At 50.3% G+C, this 21,326-nt stretch overlaps 1 long non-coding RNA gene and 1 pseudogene across 2 annotated transcripts; one reads left to right on the forward strand and one right to left on the reverse strand.

Annotated features, from left to right (window-relative positions):
• Window positions 1-7,915: 7,915 nt before the first annotated feature.
• On the reverse strand, window positions 7,916-17,013 carry LOC148134020 (uncharacterized). Of its 2 annotated transcripts, none has more exons than XR_015755958.1 (4): window positions 16,919-17,013; window positions 16,054-16,187; window positions 12,241-12,331; window positions 7,916-8,978 (listed from the first exon to the last, which is right to left on the reverse strand). It is a non-coding gene; the product is annotated as an uncharacterized LOC148134020 (long non-coding RNA). The 2 variants fall into 2 exon arrangements; XR_015755957.1 differs by having other exon boundaries at window positions 12,241-12,448.
• Window positions 17,014-18,790: 1,777 nt separating this feature from the next.
• LOC148134021 (cyclic AMP-responsive element-binding protein 1 pseudogene) lies at window positions 18,791-19,685 on the forward strand (annotated as a pseudogene).
• The last annotated feature ends 1,641 nt before the right edge of the window (window positions 19,686-21,326 follow it).

The raw sequence follows: 21,326 nt of genomic DNA on the forward strand, positions 1-21,326 counted from the left end.
ACGCACACTCGGGGACTCTCTGGGATTCTCTCACACGCACACTCGGGGACTCTCTGGGATTCTCTCACACGCACACTCGGGGATTCCCTATCTCTCACACGCACACTCGGGGATTCCCTATCTCTCACACGCACACTCGGGGATTCCCTATCTCTCACACGCACACTCGGGGACTCTCTGGGATTCTCTCACACGCACACTCGGGGACTCTCTGGGATTCTCTCACACGCACACTCGGGGACTCTCTGGGATTCTCTCACACGCACACTCGGGGACTCTCTGGGATTCTCTCAAACACACTCGGGGACTCTCTGGGATTCTCTCAAACACACTCGGGGATTCCCTATCTCTCACACGCACACTCGGGGATTCCCTATCTCTCACACGCACACTCGGGGACTCTCTGGGATTCTCTCACACGCACACTCGGGGACTCTCTGGGATTCTCTCACACGCACACTCGGGGACTCTCTGGGATTCTCTCACACGCACACTCGGGGACTCTCTGGGATTCTCTCAAACACACTCGGGGACTCTCTGGGATTCTCTCACACGCACACTCGGGGATTCCCTATCTCTCACACGCACACTCGGGGACTCTCTGGGATTCTCTCACACGCACACTCGGGGCCTCTCTGGGATTCTCTCACACGCACACTCGGGGACTCTCTGGGATTCTCTCACACGCACACTCGGGGACTCTCTGGGATTCTCTCACACGCACACTCGGGGATTCCCTATCTCTCACACGCACACTCGGGGATTCCCTATCTCTCACACGCACACTCGGGGATTCCCTATCTCTCACACGCACACTCGGGGACTCTCTGGGATTCTCTCACACGCACACTCGGGGACTCTCTGGGATTCTCTCACACGCACACTCGGGGACTCTCTGGGATTCTCTCACACGCACACTCGGGGACTCTCTGGGATTCTCTCAAACACACTCGGGGACTCTCTGGGATTCTCTCAAACACACTCGGGGATTCCCTATCTCTCACACGCACACTCGGGGATTCCCTATCTCTCACACGCACACTCGGGGACTCTCTGGGATTCTCTCACACGCACACTCGGGGACTCTCTGGGATTCTCTCACACGCACACTCGGGGACTCTCTGGGATTCTCTCAAACGCAAACTCGGGGACTCTCTGGGATTCTCTCAAACGCACTCGGGGACTCTCTGGGATTCTCTCACACGCACACTCGGGGATTCCCTATCTCTCACACGCACACTCGGGGATTCCCTATCTCTCACACGCACACTCGGGGATTCCCTATCTCTCACACGCACACTCGGGGATTCCCTATCTCTCACACGCACACTCGGGGATTCCCTATCTCTCACACGCACACTCGGGGATTCCCTATCTCTCACACACACACTCGGGGATTCCCTATCTCTCACACACACACTCGGGGATTCCCTATCTCTCACACACACACTCGGGGATTCCCTATCTCTCTCACACACTCTCTGGGATTCCCTGGGAGTCCCCATCTCTCACACACTCTCTGGGATTCCCTGGGAGTCCCCATCTCTCACATACACTCGGGGACACTCTGGGATTCTCTCACACACACTCGGGGACTCTCTGGAATTCCCGATCTCTCACACACACTCGAGGACTCACTGGGACTCTCACACACACATTCGGCGACACTCTGGGATTCCCTATTTCTCAAACATACTCGGGGACACTCTTGGGTTCCCTATCTCTCACACACACACTGGGATTCCCTATCTCACACACACACTCGGGGACATTCTAGGATTCCCTATCGTTCACACACACTCGGGGACTTTCTGGGATTCCCTATCTCTCACACACACTCGGGGACTCACTGGGATTCCCTATCTCTCACACACACTCGGGGATTCCCTATCTCTCACACACACTCGGGGATTACCGATCTCTCACACGCACCCGGGGACTCTCTGGGATTCCCTATCTCTCACATACACTCTGGGGGACGGGGTTGGGGCAATGGCGTTGCACGGTGTTGGGGGGATGGGAATGTGGGTACGGCATGGGACGGGTTTGGGGGGGAATGGCATTGCACGGGGTGAGGGGAAAAGCATTGCACGGGGTGGGGGGGACGGCATTGCACGGGGTCAGGGGAGCAGGGTTTGGGGAACGGGGTTGGGGGGAATGGCGTTGCTAGGGGTTGGGGACAGGGTTGGGAAGCAACGTTGCACGGGGTTGGCGGGAACAGGGTTGCACGGGGTGGGGGGGACAGGTTTGGGGGGGACAGTTTTGGGGGAACTGCGTTGCACGGGGTTGGGGGGAACAGTGTTGCACGGGGTTGGGGGGCCGGGGTGTGGGTGGAACGGCATTGTACGGGGTTGGGTGAACAGTGATGCACGGGGTTGGGGGGAACGGCATTGCACCGGGTTGGGGGGAACGGTGTTGCACGTGGTGGGGGGATGGGGTTGGGGGAATGGCGTTGCACGGTGTTTGGGGATGGGGAACGGCATTGCACGGGGTTGGGGGACGGGGTTGGGGGGGATTGGCATAGCACTGGTTGGGGGAAAAGCGTGGTACGTAGTGGGGGGAACGGTGTTGCAAGGGGTTGGGGACAGGGTTGGGGGACAGAGTTGGGGGGGAGCAGCATTGCACGGTGTTGGCGGGACGGGGTTGGGGGGAACGGGGTTGCACGGGGTGGGGGGACAGGGTTGGGGGAACGGCGTTGCACTGGGTTGGAGGGAAACGGTGTTGCACGGGGTTGGGGAACGGGGTTGGGGGGAACGTAATTGCACGGAGTGGGGGGAACAGCGATGCACGGGGTTGGGGGAACGGCATTGGGGGGTACGGCATTGGGGGCAACGCCATTGCACGGGGTTGAGGGGGAACGGTGTTGCACAGGGTTGGGGGGACGGGGTTGGGCGCAACGGCGTTGCACGCGGTTGGGGAAAAACAGCGTTGCACAATGTTGTGGGAATGGGGATGGGGGAACGGCGTGGGATGGGTTTGGGGGGACATGAAGTTGCACGGGGTTGGGGGCAACGGCGTTGCACGGGGTTGGGGAAAAACAGCGTTGCACAATGTTGTGGGAATGGGGATGGGGGAACGGCGTGGGATGGGTTTGGGGGGACATGAAGTTGCACGGGGTTGGGGGCAACGGCGTTGCACGGGGTTGGGGAAAAACAGCGTTGCACAATGTTGTGGGAATGGGGATGGGGGAACGGCGTGGAATGGGTTTGGGGGGATATGAAGTTGCACGGGGTTGGGGGAAAAGGCGTTGCACGGAGTTGGGGGATGGGGTTGGGGGGAATGGCATTGCACGGGGTGGGGGCTAACTGCGTTGCACGGGGTGGGGGGGATGGGATTGGGGGCGAACGGCGTTGGGGGGGAACAGTATTGCGCATGGTGCGGGAGAACGGCGTTGGGGACAGGGTTGGGGAGCAGCGTTGCACGGGGTTGGGGGGACAGGGTTTGGGGATCGGCGTTGCAGGAAAACAGCGTTTCACGGGGTTGGGGGAACGGGGTTGTCGGGGGGAATGGCGTTGCACAGGGTTGCGGGGACGGTGTTGCACAGGGTTGGGGGATGTGGTTGGAGGGAATAGCGATGCATGGGGTTGGGGGTCGGAGTTTGGGAGAACGGCATTGTGGGGGAACGGTGTTGCATGGGGTTGAGGGGAAGGGGTTGGGTGGAACGGCATTGGGGGGTACGGCGTTGCAGAAGGTTGGGGGAACGGTGTTGGGGGAACGCCGTTGCACAGGATGGGGGAACGGGGTTGGGGGTAATGGCGTTGCACGGGATTGGGGGAACGGCATTGTGGGGGTACGACGTTGCACGGGGTTAGGGGGAACGGCGTTGGGGGAACGGCGTTGGGGGAACGGCGTTGGGGGAACGGCGTTGGGGGAACGGCGTTGGGGGAACGGCGTTGGGGGAACGGCGTTGGGGGAACGGCGTTGGGTGGAACGGCGTTGGGGGAACGGCGTTGGGTGGAACGGCATTGGGGGTATGGCGTTGCACAAGGTTGGGGGGACGGGGTTGGGGGAACGGCGTTGCACGGGGTTGGGGGGAAACGGCGTTGCACGAGGTTGGGGACAGGGTTGGGGGGAAACGGCGTTGCACGAGGTTGGGGGGGCGGTGTTGCACGGGGTTGGGAGACAGGGTTGGGGGAAAGGCGTTGCACGGGGTTGGAGGGAAACGGCGTTGCACGGGGTTGCGGGGACGGTGTTGCACAGGGTTGGGGGGGATGTGCTTGGAGGGAATGGCGATGCATGGGGTTCGGGGGTCGGGGTTGGGAGGAACGGCATTGTGGGGGTACGACGTTGCACGGGGCTAGGGGGAACGGCGTTGGCGGAACGGTATTGCACGGGGTTGGGGGGAAGGGGTTGGGTGGAACGGCATTGGGGGGTACAAGGTTGGCGGGAACGGCATTGCACAGGGCTGGGAGTGTAACGGTGTTGCACGGGGTTGGGGGCAATGGCGTTGCACGGGTTGGGGGACGGAGTTGAGGGGGAATAGGGTTGCACAGTGTTGGGGGGACGGGGTTGGGGGAACGGTGTTGCTCAGTGTTGGGGGGACGGGGTTGGGTGGGGATGGGGTTGGGGCAACGTGTTTGGGCGTGGACGGCGTTGCACAGGGTTGGGGACGGCGTTGCAAGGGGTTGGGGGAACGGGGTTGGGGGGGTCATTGCATGGGGTTGGATGGGGACGGGGTTGGGGGGAACGCGGTTGTGGGGAATAGGGTTGCTCAGTGTTGGGGGGATGGGGTTGGGGAAACGGCGTTGCACGGGGTTTGGGGAACGGCGTTGCATGGAGTTGGGGGGACGGGTTTGGGCGGGGATGGCGTTGCACGGTGTTGGGCCTGTACGGGGATGGGGGAACGGGGTTGGGGGAACGGGGTTGTGGGGGAACGGCATTGCACGGGGTTGGGGAGAACTGAGTTGCACAAGGTTGGGGGGACGGGGTTGGGCGGGGATGGGGTTGCACGGGGTTGGGTGGGAACGTCGTTGCACGGGGTTGGGGGTACGGCGTTGGGAGGGCGGCGTTGGGGGGGACGGTGTCAGACGTGGTTGATGGGAGCAGCGTTGGATGCGGTTGGGGGTGGGTGGGGGGACAGGAGCCCCCTGTAAATTGAGGTACATCCCACCCAGCCCCTCGGAGTCCCCTGTACACACTGACACATTCCCCCTCCTCACCCCCCCACCTCGGAGCCCCCTGGAAACAATGACACATTCCCCCCGCCCACCCCTCTCGGAGCCCCCTGGAAACACTGACACAATCCCCACGCCCACCCCTCTCGGAGCCCCCTGGAAACACTGACACATTCCCCCCACCCAACCCCCTCGGAGCCCCCTGGAAACACTGACACAATCCCCACGCCCACCCCTCTCAGAGCCCCCTGGAAACACTGACACATTCCTCTGGTGTATTAATCCGTTCCTGAAAGTTTGTATAAACATCCCCACAATCACGCTAAATCAGCTTCTCTCAAGCTCCCACTCACAATGAAAGCAATAGCTCCCTCTACAAATGGGTGAAATGAACAATCCAAATGATACCCTTCCATTTCCTACACTAAAGCAGTGACTACTCTTCAAGCTGACAATCTGGGCCTCCAATGAATCTCTCTGTTCTAGGAATTCACTGAGCAAATATTAAAGAAATATCCATTATGAACCTGACAGACCACTTTTCAGGGATTCCCAGAATGTGTATATTGGGTATCTTCAGAATTGTCCCAACTGCTGGAAGTGTTTCTCCATCGAGATCCTCTGATTCAGAGTCCGGAAGCCGGGATGTGTGGAAGGACAGGACTGTGAGAGCTACTGTACACCATATCTGACTGTGTCAGTCACAAAAATAAATCTCTCAGTTTCAATCCTGTCATGGTCAGTGAGGATCAGTAATGGACGTCTGATTCCCTGGCTGGGAGAAAACCTTGCTATTTTGCAGGATCAACATTTTAAATTGAATATTCCCACGTATCAGAACTGCCTCCAGAGTCAGCGATGAACAATGGACCCTAATTTACACCCAGACATCAATGAGACCCAGAAAGAGTCCTTGCTGTTTCAATAGTGCAATCACAGTGCCACAGCCAAGCAAATGAGGGGATTGTTTCTCCCAAAAAAAAACTTTAGCAACACAGACAGAACGATACCATTTAGCCCCAGGAGCCTGACTGCAGCTTAATAACATTCTTTGTTCTGATTAAAAGTTTGTAGGCAGCACAGGTGGCACAGTGGTTAGAACTGCTGCCTCACAGCGCCAGAGACCCGGGTTCATTTCCCGCCTTAGGCAACTGACTGGGTGGAGTTCGCACATTCTCCCTGTGTCTGTGTGGGTTTCCTCTGGGTGCTTGGGTTTCTTTCCACAGACACAAAGATGTGCAGGTTAGCTGAATTGGCCATGCTGAATTGGCCATGCTGAATTGGCCGTAGTGTTAAGTGTAGGAGAATGGGTCTGGGTGGGTTGCGCTTCGACGGGTCGGTGTGGACTTGTTGGGCCGAAGGGCCTGTTTCCACACTGTAAGTAACCTAATCTAATCAAATGCAAAACATTAACTCTGCTTCTCTCTCTCTACATTAGCTGCCGGTCTGTTTCAAATTTCCAGCAGCCACAGCATGTGTGTTCATTTTAGTAACATCATCGTTAACTTTTCAGAACTCACCCAGTTGCTGCAACATCTTTTGATCCACTTAGTATTGCAAGCATTGCAAATTATTCTCTGGAATGTAGTCAGTGATTCCGTTCTTGAGGTGGAAATGATCACAGATTCCCAGGTGTTTGAGTGAAGTCATTTCTCCTTATCTCAGTCACTCAGGCTGCTCTCCAGTCCTGAGACTGTGACCCATCGTAGATTCCTATCAGCAGAGACAGCTGCCAACATCAATCCTGCCAATCTCTTTGGTCATAATATCCAATTCAATGAAAACACCTCTTATCACATGCAGTACAGGATATCTGAATCTCACCCACTGATTCAACAATCTCCAGAACCAGGAATAAGTTGGTGCCCCTCTGTTACAAACACTCTGATGGCAACGTGTGCTTCCTTCAGTGAGGAAAACAAATTTGCACTCATCTGGGTCTGTCTGTCTGCCTGAGGTTCCAATAAGTGCATTGATGGAAATCACATTGGAAAACCAAATCCCTTTCCAGGTGTTTAAATCACTTCATGCAGAATTTACAAAGGAAATCTGCATTATTGGGAGCATAATCTTATTAGTGACAGTCTGTTGCACACAGTAACATGATCCTCTCACAAACACAAGCTTTTGTTTTATGTTGAAATTGAAATATTAAGCTAAAAAGGTTATGTAAACAATCTACTGCTTGTCACTTTAATGAACGACCTTTCTGATAAGGTAATGCTCAAAGTGTTATAAAGTTGAAGGTGTGTACTCTATCTTTAAGAGGGAGAGAACACTCTTCTGAACTGTGCACTGTATATGACTAGCCAGCAAGCCAAAGTGTACTGGGAAAAGAAACAAATGTAACATTTGGCTGTGAAATATAGACCTATGTTGGTTGCTGTTTTGACAAAATTCAAATTTAACCTAACAGTTTAAATTATACCCCAAGATTCTAAAACCCAATTGAGTTTGAATTTATTGTTTTGCCAGCATCAAGCCAATGAGATGATCTGATGGGGGCGTATAAAATGTGGACATTTTAAAAATTGGTCAGAGAGTAACTGCTGTCTGGGAGAGTCAACATCTTGCTCACCAATAAATTAGGAAAGTCTCTCAATCAAAGGGTACCTTTTCATATGAAACAAACTCGGAGTAAAAGAAGACAACGACGACCCAGGGAGATCCTCAGCCAGAAGCAGAAAGACACAAAATTCACGAGTCACTGTGTGGGTTCGATATTAAATTGATGTAATTTTAATAAGTGTCTTACTGAAATAACGTATAGTTATAGAGCTGGAGGCAGATAATATGCAGTGAAAAGAAAGGGAGAGCTTAGATTTATGAATAGTTGTTTAATATTCACTTTGAGTTAAAAATAGATTAATGCTATTTTCTTTAAATAGTGGAATGTGTGAGTTTTCTGTCACTCAGACTTTAACAGATTATGTGGGGAGGTGAACTTTTCTGGGTGTTTGGTTTAACTAACAGAGGGGGTCACCGTCATGTTGTAACAAAAGAAACACGACAAAGAACAGTACAGCACAGGAGCGGGCCCTTCAGCCCAGAATGTTGTGCTGAATGTGACACCAAATTAAACTCATCCTTTCTTCCTATCTTTGTTCCATATCCTTGCATATTCACATGCTCACCCAAAAACCCCTTAAACAACCCTCTCATTTCTGCCTCCTCCACCATCCCTGGCAACATGTTCCAGATTCCGACCAGTCTCTGTGGAAAACATATTACCCCTCACATCTCCTTTGAGCTCTCCCCCTCTCACCTTAAATGCACATTCTCTAGTAAAGATATTTCAACTCTGGGTAAAACATTTTGACCAGCAACCTTGTGCATCTCATGGTGCTGCGCTGACTGTCCCTAATTAGGTCATTCTTTACTAAATGCACATAAATCCGATCCGTAAAAATTCTGTCCAAAGCTTCCCAACCACTGAGGTGAGACTCACCAGGCTATAACTTCCTGGATTGTCTCTATTTCCCTTCTTGAAGAGAGGAACACCATAAGCTACTCACCAGTCCTCTGCGACCTTTCCAGTGGCAAGTGAGGACTCAACAATCATGTTCAAGACCCCAAATATCTCCTGTCTTGCCTTTCTCAATAACCTGGGGTAGCTACCATCGGATCCTCGGGATTAATCCACTTTAATGCTGTTCAAGAAATCTAATGCTTCTTTCTCGACCTCAAAAATACCCGAGCACATTAGCATACTCCACACAAATCTCATTATCCCCAATATTCTTTTCCTGGGTGAATGCCGATGCAAAGTAATTATTTAGGATCTCGTCCACTTCCACTGACTTCAAGCACAAGTTCCTTCCTTTAGTCTTGACTGGCCCGACTTCTTTCCAAGTTATGTGAAAGCTGTGGAAAGAGTGCAGAGTAGATTTACTAGGATATTGCCTGGTATGAAAGGAAGGTCTTACAAGGAAAGGCTGAGGGAATGGAGGCTGTTTTAGTTGGAAAGAAGAAGGTCGAGAGGTGACTTAATTGCCTGCAACAGTAGTAGAATTGCTGACGCAAATGGCATTTAAATGGGCATTGGACATACATATGGGTAATATTGGAAGGTTGTAGGTTAGATAGGCATCAGATTATTTTCACAGGTCGGTGCAACATTGAGGGCCAAAAGGTCTGTACTGCGCTGTAACAATCCATGTTCACATCCTCTTGTGGGTAATTATCTCCAGAACGATTTGGGATGCTCTTTAACCCTACTTGCGAAGGGCATGCCCCTCCTTGCTCTGCTCATTCCCGGTTCAGGTTCCTTCCAGCTTTTGTTTTTTTACGTTCCTCACATGCCATGTCCAATTCTAGCTTCCCAAACCTTGCATAGGCTTGTTTTTTTCCCCTTTTGACTAAATTCCCAGCCTCCCTTGTTAACCAAGGGGCCCTTACATTACCAGCCTAATCCCTCCTCCTTACTGGAACATGCTGGTCGTGAACTCCAATCAGCAAGCCTTTAACTAACTCCCACGTGTCCAATGTGGCATTGTCTGATGACAGCTCCTCCCAATTAACACTCCCTAGCTCCTGCCTAATACTGACATCATTTGCAATCCCACAATTTAGAAACATCCCATTTATTCGTAGCTGCCTTAAAAAAAACTTAAGTTGTGATCACTGTTTCCAAAATGGTCTCCCACTGAAAGGTCAGTCACCTGGCCAGGCTCATTCAGCAATATAAGGTCCACTATGGCCCCTACCCCTCCTTTACACTACTATTTCAAGAAACCCTCTTGGATACACTTAATAAACTCTGCACCGTCTCAGCCTCTTGCTCTAAAGTAGTGCCAGCAAATGGTGGGGAAGTTAAAGACACTTTGAGAACTCTGTTGTTATTGCCTCTGCCGAGATATTCTGCCAAGATATTTGTACCTCGAGGTATCGTTGGCAGATTGAGGGTCCTATAGTATAATCCCATTAACTGCATCCTTCTTATCCTCGTTGCCTCAGTGGGCGAGCCCCTCCAGTATGTCCTGGGTGCAGACATAACATTCACCCGATTGGTAATGCAGCTCCTCCACCTCTTTTACCCTCCTCTCCATCTCATCTGAAACAATGAAACCCTGGAATATTGAGCAGCCAGTCCTATCCTTCTCCGAACCAAATCTCTGGAATGGCCACAATATCGGATCTGTGCTTATCTACTTTAACTATGTTGCGCCTTGTGTTGAAATTAACACAATCAGCCCATTCGTACAATGGTGTTCATTTCTCTGTATTTCCTTTCTGATTGACTCGTATACATCTTCCGACCTTCCTTACCCCCCACGTGCTGCCCTGCTGCTGTGATTCCCAGGACCTTGCCATTCTAGGTGAAACCCTTCCCTTGTAGCAGGAACAAGCCTCCCAGTGAGGATATCAATTCCCCTCTAGTTCAGGTCCCAATTATTCAAGATCCTGAAACTCTTCCCCCTATACCAGCTCTTCAGCCATGCATTCATCTCTGCTATCTTTCAATTCCTTGTCTCACAAGCACATGGGACTGGTGTTAACGCAATGATTACTAGCCTCAAGGTTCTGCTTTTCAGTCGTTGCCTACTTCCTGTGCTTACTCCTCAGGATCTCATCCCTCTTTCTACCCGTGTCGTTGGTAGCAATGTGCACCATGACCTCTGGCCTCCCATTCTCCCAATTCAGAATTTCAAGCAAATGCTCAGAGATGTCCTTGACCAGGCACCAGGGATACAACAGTCTCAGACGCAGCCACAGTAACACCTGTCTATGCCCCCAACTAGTGCTTCTCCTCCCATTTTCGCTCCCTTGGTCTACAGCAGAGTCAGTTATAGAGTCATAGAGTCCTACAGCACAGAGAGAGGCCCTAAGGGCCAGACTGATCCCTGGCAACCATAATGTCCATCTATGGTCACCCCATTTCCCTGCCCATGCCCCATCTCCTTCTAATCCTTTCCTATCCATGTATTTGTCCAAATGCCTTTTAAATGTTGTTAATGTACCTGCCTCAGCCACTTCCACTGACAGCTCATTCCGTATGAGAATCAGCATCTGTGTAAAAAAGTTGCTGCTAACGTTCCCTTTTATTCTTTCCCCTCTAACGTTAAACTGATGCCCTCTAGTCCTCAATTCTTCAACCCTGGGAAAAAGACTGAATGCATTCACCCTATCCATGCCTCTCATGATCATATACATTTCTATAAGATCTCCCTTATGTCTCCTGTCCTCTGAAGAAAAATGTCCCAGCTTGTCCAACCTCTTCCGATAACTCAGGCCATTGAGTATTATAGACCTGGCTACCGCTGTGCTACTCCCCTGAGAAGCTATCCCCAACAATACACCAGCTCTTTCTCCTTAAACATCCCGCATCCAACCCCATCTTTGTCCCCTGTATGATCCTCAGTTTCCTGCTCTTGCTTCAACCCAACCACCCGGACACCCACCTACCTGATGGAACCTGGATGCTTGGACAGGACAAGATCATGGGTGTTTTTAAACGCAATGAATGGAATTCTGAAATTATATTTGGACTGAATGTAATGTAGAGCAGCGTGAAATGGAGGTGGATGACTTACGTGACTTGCTGTAAGGATACTGACAGTAGAACCTGAGGCGATCGTGAGTATACGGAGGTAGAATGTGGGAAACGAGCTGGGACTGTATTGGAGTAGTCATGGTGAGAGAGAACAAATGCTGGATGGAGGGTTTCAGCAGCTGACGGCCTGACACTGAGGTGAACCATCGGAAACTGTGCAAGTGGCCACCATCTAATAGGACAGAGAAACTGATCCATCGGCCTGAAACTGACTGACCACGTGGCTGTCAATGAATCTAATACAAGTGAATGGAAACATTGCTCAGAGTCTGTTTCTGTAACATTCAACACAACCAGGAAATGGAAAGTGAATAATGAGCTGAAAACAAGGCCACTGCTCTCTTAGAGTCAAAATCATTCAATGTTCAGTCACTGAATATTCTCACCTGCAGAAAGGAATCTCCCAGAATCACAGCAGAAGGAGAAAACAAACTTGGCAGAGACAGAATGAAGCCACCGCCTGCATCACAACAGCTCAGAACAAAGAGGCTGAATTCTCAATCAACTGACAAGCAATACAGATACTTTCAGAGTTACAGATAGAGTTCAGAATTATTCAGGAAACAGACTTACCAGATACATTGGTAGGTGGTGTGTGCCAGAAATCCATGAAATAGCTTTGTGATGTGCCGTTTTTTCGTTGAGAAATGATTCTTTGTTTTCGCTAAGAAGAGCAGATGCATAGTTCACTGATTATGAGATTTTCAGACAAAGGAAACCTGATCAAGGACTCACAGGTCAATTACACTGTTAGTGACAGTCCATCGCACACAACAACAGCCTGTTACACAGAGAACAGAACAGATTCCAGTTTAACAGAGACACTCTCACAATGAACATCTGCTGCTTTAATAAAAATGTTACCTGTTTGAAGAAAAGGAACATATCAACAATACAGCGAGACTTTTAAACTGCCCAATGTAACTTTGGAGTTTTACCCAATTCAGTGATCACTGTTTCTATGTATTTTGAAGCTATTTTGAGCAGGGTATCTATCGCGGGTCAGTGTGGACTTGCTGGACTAAGGGCCTGTTTCCACACTGGAGGGATACTATTCAATATAATTATCAACCTGTCCCACAGCAGGATGGGTAAGGCTCGAGGGGAGTCTGTACCGGGCAGTGGTTGTGTCCCACAGCAGGATGGGTAAGGCCAGAGGGGAGTCTGTACCGGGCAGAGGTTGTGTCCCACAGCAGGATGGGGAAGGCCAGAGGGGGGTCTGTACCGGGCAGGGCTTGTGTCCCACAGCTGGATGGGGAAGGCCCGAGGGGAGTCTGTCCCGGGCAGTGGTTGTGTCCCACAGCAGGATGGGTAAGGCCAGAGGGGAGTCTGTACCGGGCAGAGGTTGTGTCCCACAGCAGGATGGGTAAGGCCAGAGGGGAGTCTGTACCGGGCAGGGGTTGTGTCCCACAGCTGGATGGAGAAGGCCCGAGGGGGGTCTGTACCGGGCAGGGGTTGTGTCCCACAGCTGGATGGGTAAGGCCAGAGGGGAGTCTGTACCGGGCAGAGGTTGTGTCCCACAGCAGGATGGGTAAGGCCAGAGGGGAGTCTGTACCGGGCAGGGGTTGTGTCCCACAGCTGGATGGAGAAGGCCCGAGGGGGGTCTGTACCGGGCAGGGGTTGTGTTCCACAGCTGGATGGGTAAGGCTCGAGGGGAGTCTGTCCCGGGAAGGGGTTGTGTCCCACAGCAGGATGGGGAAGGCCCGAGGGGGGTCTGTACCGGGCAGAGGTTGTGTCCCACAGCTGGATGGGTAAGGCTCGAGGGGAGTCTGTCCCGGGAAGGGGTTGTGTCCCACAGCAGGATGGGGAAGGCCCGAGGGGAGTCTGTACCGGGCAGGGGTTGTGTCCCACAGTAGGATGGGGAAGGCCCGAGGGGGGTCTGTACCGGGCAGGGGTTGTGTCCCACAGCAGGATGGATAAGGCTCGAGGGGAGTCTGTCCCGGGAAGGGGTTGTGTTCCACAGCAGGATGGGGAAGGCCCGAGGGGAGTCTGTCCCGGGAAGGGGTTGTGTTCCACAGCAGGATGGGGAAGGCCCGAGGGGAGTCTGTACCGGGCAGGGGTTGTGTCCCACAGCTGGATGGGGAAGGCCCGAGGGGAGTCTGTCCCGGGAAGGGGTTGTGTTCCACAGCTGGATGGAGAAGGCCCGAGGGGAGTCTGTACCGGGCAGGGGTTGTGTCCCACAGCTGGATGGAGAAGGCCCGAGGGGGGTCTGTACCGGGCAGGGGTTGTGTTCCACAGCTGGATGGGGAAGGCCAGAGGGGGGTCTGACCTGGGGAGGGGTTGTGTCCCACAGCTGGATGGGGAAGGCCCGAGGGGAGTCTGTCCCGGGAAGGGGTTGTGTCCCACAGCAGGATGGGGAAGGCCCGAGGGGAGTCTGTCCCGGGAAGGGGTTGTGTCCCACAGTAGGATGGGGAAGGCCCGAGGGGAGTCTGTCCCGGGAAGGGGATGTGTCCCACAGCAGGATGGGGAAGGCCCGAGGGGAGTCTGTCCAGGGAAGGGGTTGTGTCCCACAGCAGGATGGGGAAGGCCCGAGGGGAGTCTGTCCCGGGAAGGGGTTGTGTTCCACAGCAGGATGGGGAAGGCTCGAGGGGAGTCTGACCTGGGGAGGGGTTGTGTCCCACAGCAGGAAGGGTGAGGCCGGAGGGTACTCTGTACCAGGGAAGGTATGCGACCCAAAGCAGGACAGGGAAGGCTCAAGGGTAGACTGTACTGGGGAGGGGTTGTGTCCCACAGCCAGACGGTTAAGGCCCGAGGAGAGTCTGCACCAGGGAGAGGTTGTGTCTCACAGCAGGATGGGTAAGGCTCGAGGGGAGTCTGTTCCTCGGAGGGGTTGTATCCCACAGCAAGACGGTTAAGGCCAGAGAGTAATCTGTACTGGGGAGGGTATGCGTCCCAAATTAGGATGGGTAAGCCTCAAGGGTAGACTGTACCAGGGAGGAGTTCGGTCCCACAGCAAGATGCGTAAGGCCTGTGGACAGTCTGTACTGGGGATGGAATGTGTTGCACAGCAGGATGGGTAAGGCCAGAGGGAAAACTGTACCCAAGTGGGGTTGTGTCCAACAGCAGGGTGGGCAAGGCTCAAGATTAGACTTTACCAGGGAGGAATTTAGTCCCACAGCAGGATGGGTAAAGCCTAAGGGGTGTCTGTATCAGGGAGGTGTTGTGTCCCACAGCAGAATAGGTAGGGCCCGAGGGCCATCTGTACCGGTGAGGGATTGTGTCCCACAGCAGGATGGGTAATTAGATTAGATTACATTACATTACAGTGTGGAAACAGGCCCTTCGGCCCAACAAGTCCACACCGACCCGCCGAAGCGCAACCCACCCATACCCCTACATTTACCCCTTACCTAACACTACGGGCAATTTAGCATGGCCAATTCACCTGACCTGCACATCTTTGGACTGTGGGAGGAAACCGGAGCACCCGCAGGAAACCCACACAGACACGGGGAGAACGTGCAAACTCCACACAGACAGTCGCCTGAGGCGGGATTGAACCCGGGTCTCTGTCGCTGTGAGGCAGCTGTGCTAACCACTGTGCCACCATGCCACCCACAAATGTCCGAGGGAAGTCTGTACCGGGGAGGGTTTGTGTCCCACAGCAGAATGGGTAAGGCCTGAGGAGTGACCGAGAGCAAAGATTTACTTAGGGAGCTGAGGGGCAACATTTTCCACAGAGGACGGTTCATATACAGAATGGACTGCCAGTGGCACATGGGAGAAACAAGAACAATTACAACATGGAAAAGACATTTGGGCAGGAACATGGAGGGGAGAAAGTTTGAAGGGCCATGGGCCAAACGCAGGGAAATGCAACTCATTCAGTTCAGGAAACCTGGCCAGCATTGGTGACTTCGGCCAGAGAGTCATGCAGCACAGAAACAGACCCTAAGTCTTGCGTTATTGGGGGAGTGGACTCTCGTGACAAGGCATGTTGTCGAGACTGAAGTAAGTTACAGAGATATGGATGGTCGTCTGGACTGGAGCAGGTTCAAACGTATGAAGTGATTGGTGAGAGGGGAGGAAAGTACAGAGATAGGAACTGTTTTTAGCATTAGAATGACTGATCCACATGACAAGCCATAGATACAGTGTAGGAGAGGGAACACAGAATGGAACATTCTCAGACAGCATTCCCACCCTCTCGTGGAAGGCCTGCTTTCCCCTCTTTTGTACTGATGCTCACTAAGACAGCACAGGCTTGGATTGATAACTGTGACACTCCCGATGTTGTCTTAGTACAACAAAACTTGCAGTAAAGGCGGTGACCGAACCTGGGGTGTGTCTGTATTGTGCTCCCCTTCCAGCACTATAGCTATGTCATGTCCTGTTAACTGATGTTTGGAGCCCTCTCATTGCTCTCTGCACTGTGAGTGATCTTACCTCACTGCAGGATTTATTGAAGGCTCCAGATCTCCCTGCCCTGTGTCTCTCTGGCTGACAAACCATCTTCAATGAGGGATGGATTAGACACCCAGCAGCTGGGAAGTCTATTAGGTCAGGACCTTCCTGAGTACCTACAGACAGATAAACAGAATGGGAAATTAGACTGATGCAGTGAGGGCTACACATGTCAAATGGCACTGAGTCCCACAGAAATCTGGAACACCCCAGTCTCCATCGTCTATCTGGAGTGGAGAATTCTGTTTACTCAGGATCTGGAGTAGCTGCAAGAGCGAGGGACACTGACAGAGGCAACAATTCGACCCACACAGTGAGGGATACTACATGGAGAGTTACTAAGTAATATCACCAGAGTGCAAGATCAAACAATTGTGCAGGAAGAAAGTGTTTTGATTCTTGTTGCACTGGGATGCGCAACTTGTGAGCAGGCGAAGTGATGGCATATTGGCATTATTGTGGAACAATTTATCCAGAAACTCAGCAAGTGTGCTCTGGACACAGGTTCAAATCCCACCATTGCAAATGATTGAATGTGAATTAAATGCTTCAAAAAAGATGTAACTAAAAACCTGTGAGTGAGTATTAAACAATTGCTGATGTTAAGAAAAATCCACCGGGTGCATTCATGTCTTTAGTGAAGTAATCTAAGGTGGGTCTTTTCTCCTATTGTCCTCGACCCCAATAGCCCCGCCCACCTGCTCATTGACCTTCTCAAGATGGCGGCTCTGAGGCCCGCACTCCCTCTTCCCTCAAACAAATGGCGGCCGTCACCCTGGGCCGCTTTCCCGACAGAGACCACCACCTCCTTATCAGGGCCTGGAGGGTCTTTTTCGGGTTTTTTCACCTATATCCGCGTCTTCTGAATTCTCTCCGCTCCTTTCTCCCAGTGAGTCTCCCACACGCCACTCTCGGAAGCCGAGCGTAGCCGCACCCGGAGAAAGCTGCTCCAAGTCTCGCCGTGTCCTGGTTAATGTGACACTGCGCATGCCCTTCATAGAAACCAAACTGCGCGTGCGTCGAAGATTATCAGTGAGTTTATAGAGAATATTCATAACTGCATAGAATCACGGGAGAAATATTAGACATTAGCAATTGCTCTGTCGAGTTACAGTCATTGAGATGGTTCATATCCAAATAGATTTTTTCATCCAACTTAATCATACCGGCCAGGTATGTAAATTTCCAATCATTCTGGGAATTTGAAAATAAGTTTGTTACTCGAGTTGTGTAAATCGATTAGAAATATGTACATTGTCAGATTTACATCTTAACTATGTTGTCAGATTTACATCTTAACGATTTCTTTAAAACCTCACATTGTTTTATGAGAGGGGATAATACTCCACTATGTCGTGAGAATGATCAATCCTGCAAAACAGTTTACTTTCTGACCAATCCTGAAGCGTTCACTCCCGAGAATGCATTGGTCCCGCTCCTCACTCACTCTGTTTGGAGGACCGGACGCTGCTCTGTCCTCCAGTTCCGCCCCTTCCTCCCAATTGCAGTGTTGATTGTGGCGCGACTCAGCAGCTAAGCAACAGAAACATTAAGGGACAAGGGAATAAGAGAGAATCTGGATAAAGTAGACTGGAAACAAAAATGTTATGGTGGGAAGTTGATGAGCAGTGGAAGAGTTTCAAAGACATTTTACAAAGGTCTATTCCAGTGAAATGGAAGGACTGTATGAAAAGGCATACTCAGCAATGGGTATCTGAGGAAAGTGATCAAATTAGACCATAAGACATAGGAGTGGAAGTAAGGCCATTCGGCCCATCAAGTCAACTCCGCCATTTCATTATGGCTGATGGGCATTTCAACTTCTCTTACCCACATTCTCCCCGTAGCTCTTAATTCCTTGTGACATCAAGAATTTATCAATCTCTGCCTTGAAGACATTTAGCATCCCAGCCTCCACTGCACTCCATGGCAATGAATTCCACAGGCCCCACGCTCTGGCTGAAGAAATGTTTCCGCATTTCTGTTCTGAATTTATCCCCTCTAATTCTAAGGCAGTGCCCACCGGTCCTAGTCTCCTCACCTAACGGAAACAATTTCTGAGTGTCCACCCTTTCCAAGCCATGTATTATCTTGTAAGTTTCTATTAGATCTCCCTTAACCTTCTAAACTCCAATGAATACAATCCCAGGATCCTCAGCTATTCCTCATATGTTAGACCTACCATTCCAGGGATCATCCGTGTGAATCTCCGCTGGACACACTCTAGTGCCAGTATGCCCTTCCTGAGGTGTGGGGATCAAAACTGGACACAGTACTCCAAATGGGTCCTAACCAGAGCTTTTTAAAGTCCCAGTAGCACATCGCTGTTTTTATATTCCAACCCTCTTGAGATAAATGACAACATCGCATTCGCTTTCTTAATCACGGATTCAACCTGCACGTTTACCTTGAGAGAATCCTCGACTAGCACTCCCAGATCCCTTTGTACTTTGGCTTTATGAATTTTCTCACCGTTTAGAAAGCAGTCCATGTTTGTATTCATTTTTCCAAAGTGCAAGACCTCGCATTTGCTCACGTTGAATTCCATCAGCCATTTCCTGGACCACTCTCCCAAACTGTATAGATCCTTCTGCAGCCTCCCCACTTCCTTAGTACTACTTGCCTGTCCACCTAACTTCATATCATCAGCAAACTTCGTTGGAATGCCCCCATCACTTCATCCCGATCATTAATATATCATGTGACCATGCAGGTAACCATGCCTGGGATCCAATCAACAACAAGTCCAGCAGTAACTTTAGTGCAATTGCCGAATGGGCAGACTGTTCAAGTCCAAGTCGTTATCCAAGCAGCTCAGTCCTCAGTCACGCAGTCCCCTCAAGTTCAGACTGCTCAGATTTCTACTATACTTTAAAATGAAGACTCCCAGGAATCTGTGGATAGCACGACTGACTCTCAGAAACGTAGAGAAATTCTATCGAGACGGCCTTCATACAGGAAAATCCTGAATGAACTTTCTTCTGATCCCCCCAGTGTGCCAAGAAATCGATGAGGAGAAATCAGAAGAAGAGACTGTCTCAACCATTACTACAACGATGATGCAGACACCCATCTATCAGATTAGCAGTGGACAATACATTGCTATGACACAGGGGGAAGCAATTCAGCTGGCCAACAATGGTACAGATTAAATGCAAGGACTCCACACATGAACAATGACCAATACAGCGACAGCCAAGGTTGGAGCAGCCATTATACAGTATGCACAGAGCCCTGATGGACCGCAAATCTTTGTGCCAGGCAGCCAAATGCTTGTTCAAGGTGCTGCTGGAGATGTCCAAACCTATCAGATCTGTAGAACTCCTAACTCCACTGCTGACCAGGGAATGGTTATGGCATCTTCACCAGTCCTGCAAAGCCAGCCCCAGAATGCTGAAGAAACCACTCGTAAACGTGAGGTCTGCCTCATAAGAAACAGGGAAGCAGCTCGAGAGTACCATCGCAAGAAGAAATAGTATGTGAAATGCTTGGAGAATTGGGTTGCTGTTCTGGAAAATCAAGTTGAAAGAGAAGTTGGACAAAGTGGCCAAAAACAGCATGAAACTAGAACTGGGAAAATGTTAAAGGTCAACCGAAAGCCACAGGAGCTATAAAGAAAAGTAATATAGAACATGAGAAAAATAAACTAGCACAAAGACAGAAAGGAAAAGTTTATATAAATATATATAACGAGAAAAGAATGGCTAAAGTAAATGTTGGTCCTTTGGAAAATGAGAAGAGGCATTTAGTTATGGGATATCACAGTGGAGGATACTAATATCTTTCCAGTAACTAGCAAAGAGACAAAGGTAGGTGAGGATTTGGAAACTATCATTATTCCAGAACAGCTAGCTTTAGACTGTTTTGAGGTAATTGAGCTAACGATAGAATAGTCTCCTCACCTTGATGGAATGCATTCCAGGGTACTAAAAGAGATGCTAGGAAAAATAGCAAATTCACTGGCAGTAATTTTCCAAAATTCACTGGAGCCTGTGGCAGTCCCAGCAGACTGCAAAACAGCAAACGTGACACCAATGTTTTTAAAAGGAGGTAGACAAAAAGTGGGGAATTATGTACCAGTTACTTTATTCTCTGTAGTGGAAAAGATGCTTGGGTCTATTATCAAGGAAGAAATAATAGAGAATCTCGATAGAAATTGTCCCATTGTACAGACACAGCATGAGGGACAGGTCATGCTTGACCAATCTTTTTGAATTCTATGAAGACTTTTCAAGCAAGGTAGACAACGGGGACCCAGTGGATGAGGTGTACCTGGATTGCCAAAAGACCATCAACAAGGTGCTGTGCAAGAGGCTGTTGCATAATATAAGGGTGCATGGCGTTACCGGCAGAGTATTAGCATGGATAGAAGATTGGTTGACTAATAGGAAGCAAAGTGTGGGGATAAATGAGCATTATTCTGGCAGGCAATCATTGACAATTAGTGTGCCTCAGGGATCGGTGTTGTGACTGCAATTATTTACAACTGATACAGATGATTTGGAGTTGGAACCACACGTAGGGTGTCAACGTTTGCATGTGACACTAAGATGATTAGCGGAACAAAGTGAGCGGAGGACTGTGAAACTTTGCAGAGGAACATTTCAACATGGAGTGAGTGGGTAATGGTCTGTAAAATGAAATAGAATGTTTGTAAATATAAAGTTTATACTCCTTGGTTGTAGTAACATTAAAAAAAATCACTTGAATGTTAAAAAGTTGCATTATTTGCTCTGCAGAGTGACCTAAGCATCCTTCTACATGAAGGTTGGTCACCAGATACAATAATCAGTTCAGAAAGCAAATGGAATTTTGTCCTTCATTGCTGAAGGGATTGTGTTTAAAAGCAGAGGTTTTGTTTCAGCTGTATTTGGGTGTTGGCGTACTGCATGTAGTTTTTGTCTCCTTACTTGAGAAAAGATGGGGTGCAGAGGAGGTTAACTAGGTTGATTCCAGAGTTGACAGGTTCGGCTTAACAGAGACTGAGTAGATTGGGATTATATTCATTAGAATTCAGAAGAATGAAAACATATAAAATAATGAATGGAATGGATAAAATAGAAGTAGAGAGCTGTTTCCATTGGCAGGTGAAGCTAGGACAAGAGGGCATCACCGCAAGACTAGAGGCAGCAAATTTAAGACTGAATTGACAAGGAACTTCTTGACCTCTATGGAATTCACTGCCCAGGGAAGTAGTTGGTGCTCGTTCAGAAAACGTTTTTAAAACTAGGTTAGATTTTTAAAAATGTAATTAA

The sequence above is a fragment of the Chiloscyllium plagiosum genome, unplaced genomic scaffold (assembly GCF_037043375.1).
Source record: "Chiloscyllium plagiosum isolate Xiang-an unplaced genomic scaffold, Cpla_swu_hap1 HiC_scaffold_117, whole genome shotgun sequence".
Lineage (NCBI taxonomy): Eukaryota > Metazoa > Chordata > Chondrichthyes > Orectolobiformes > Hemiscylliidae > Chiloscyllium > Chiloscyllium plagiosum.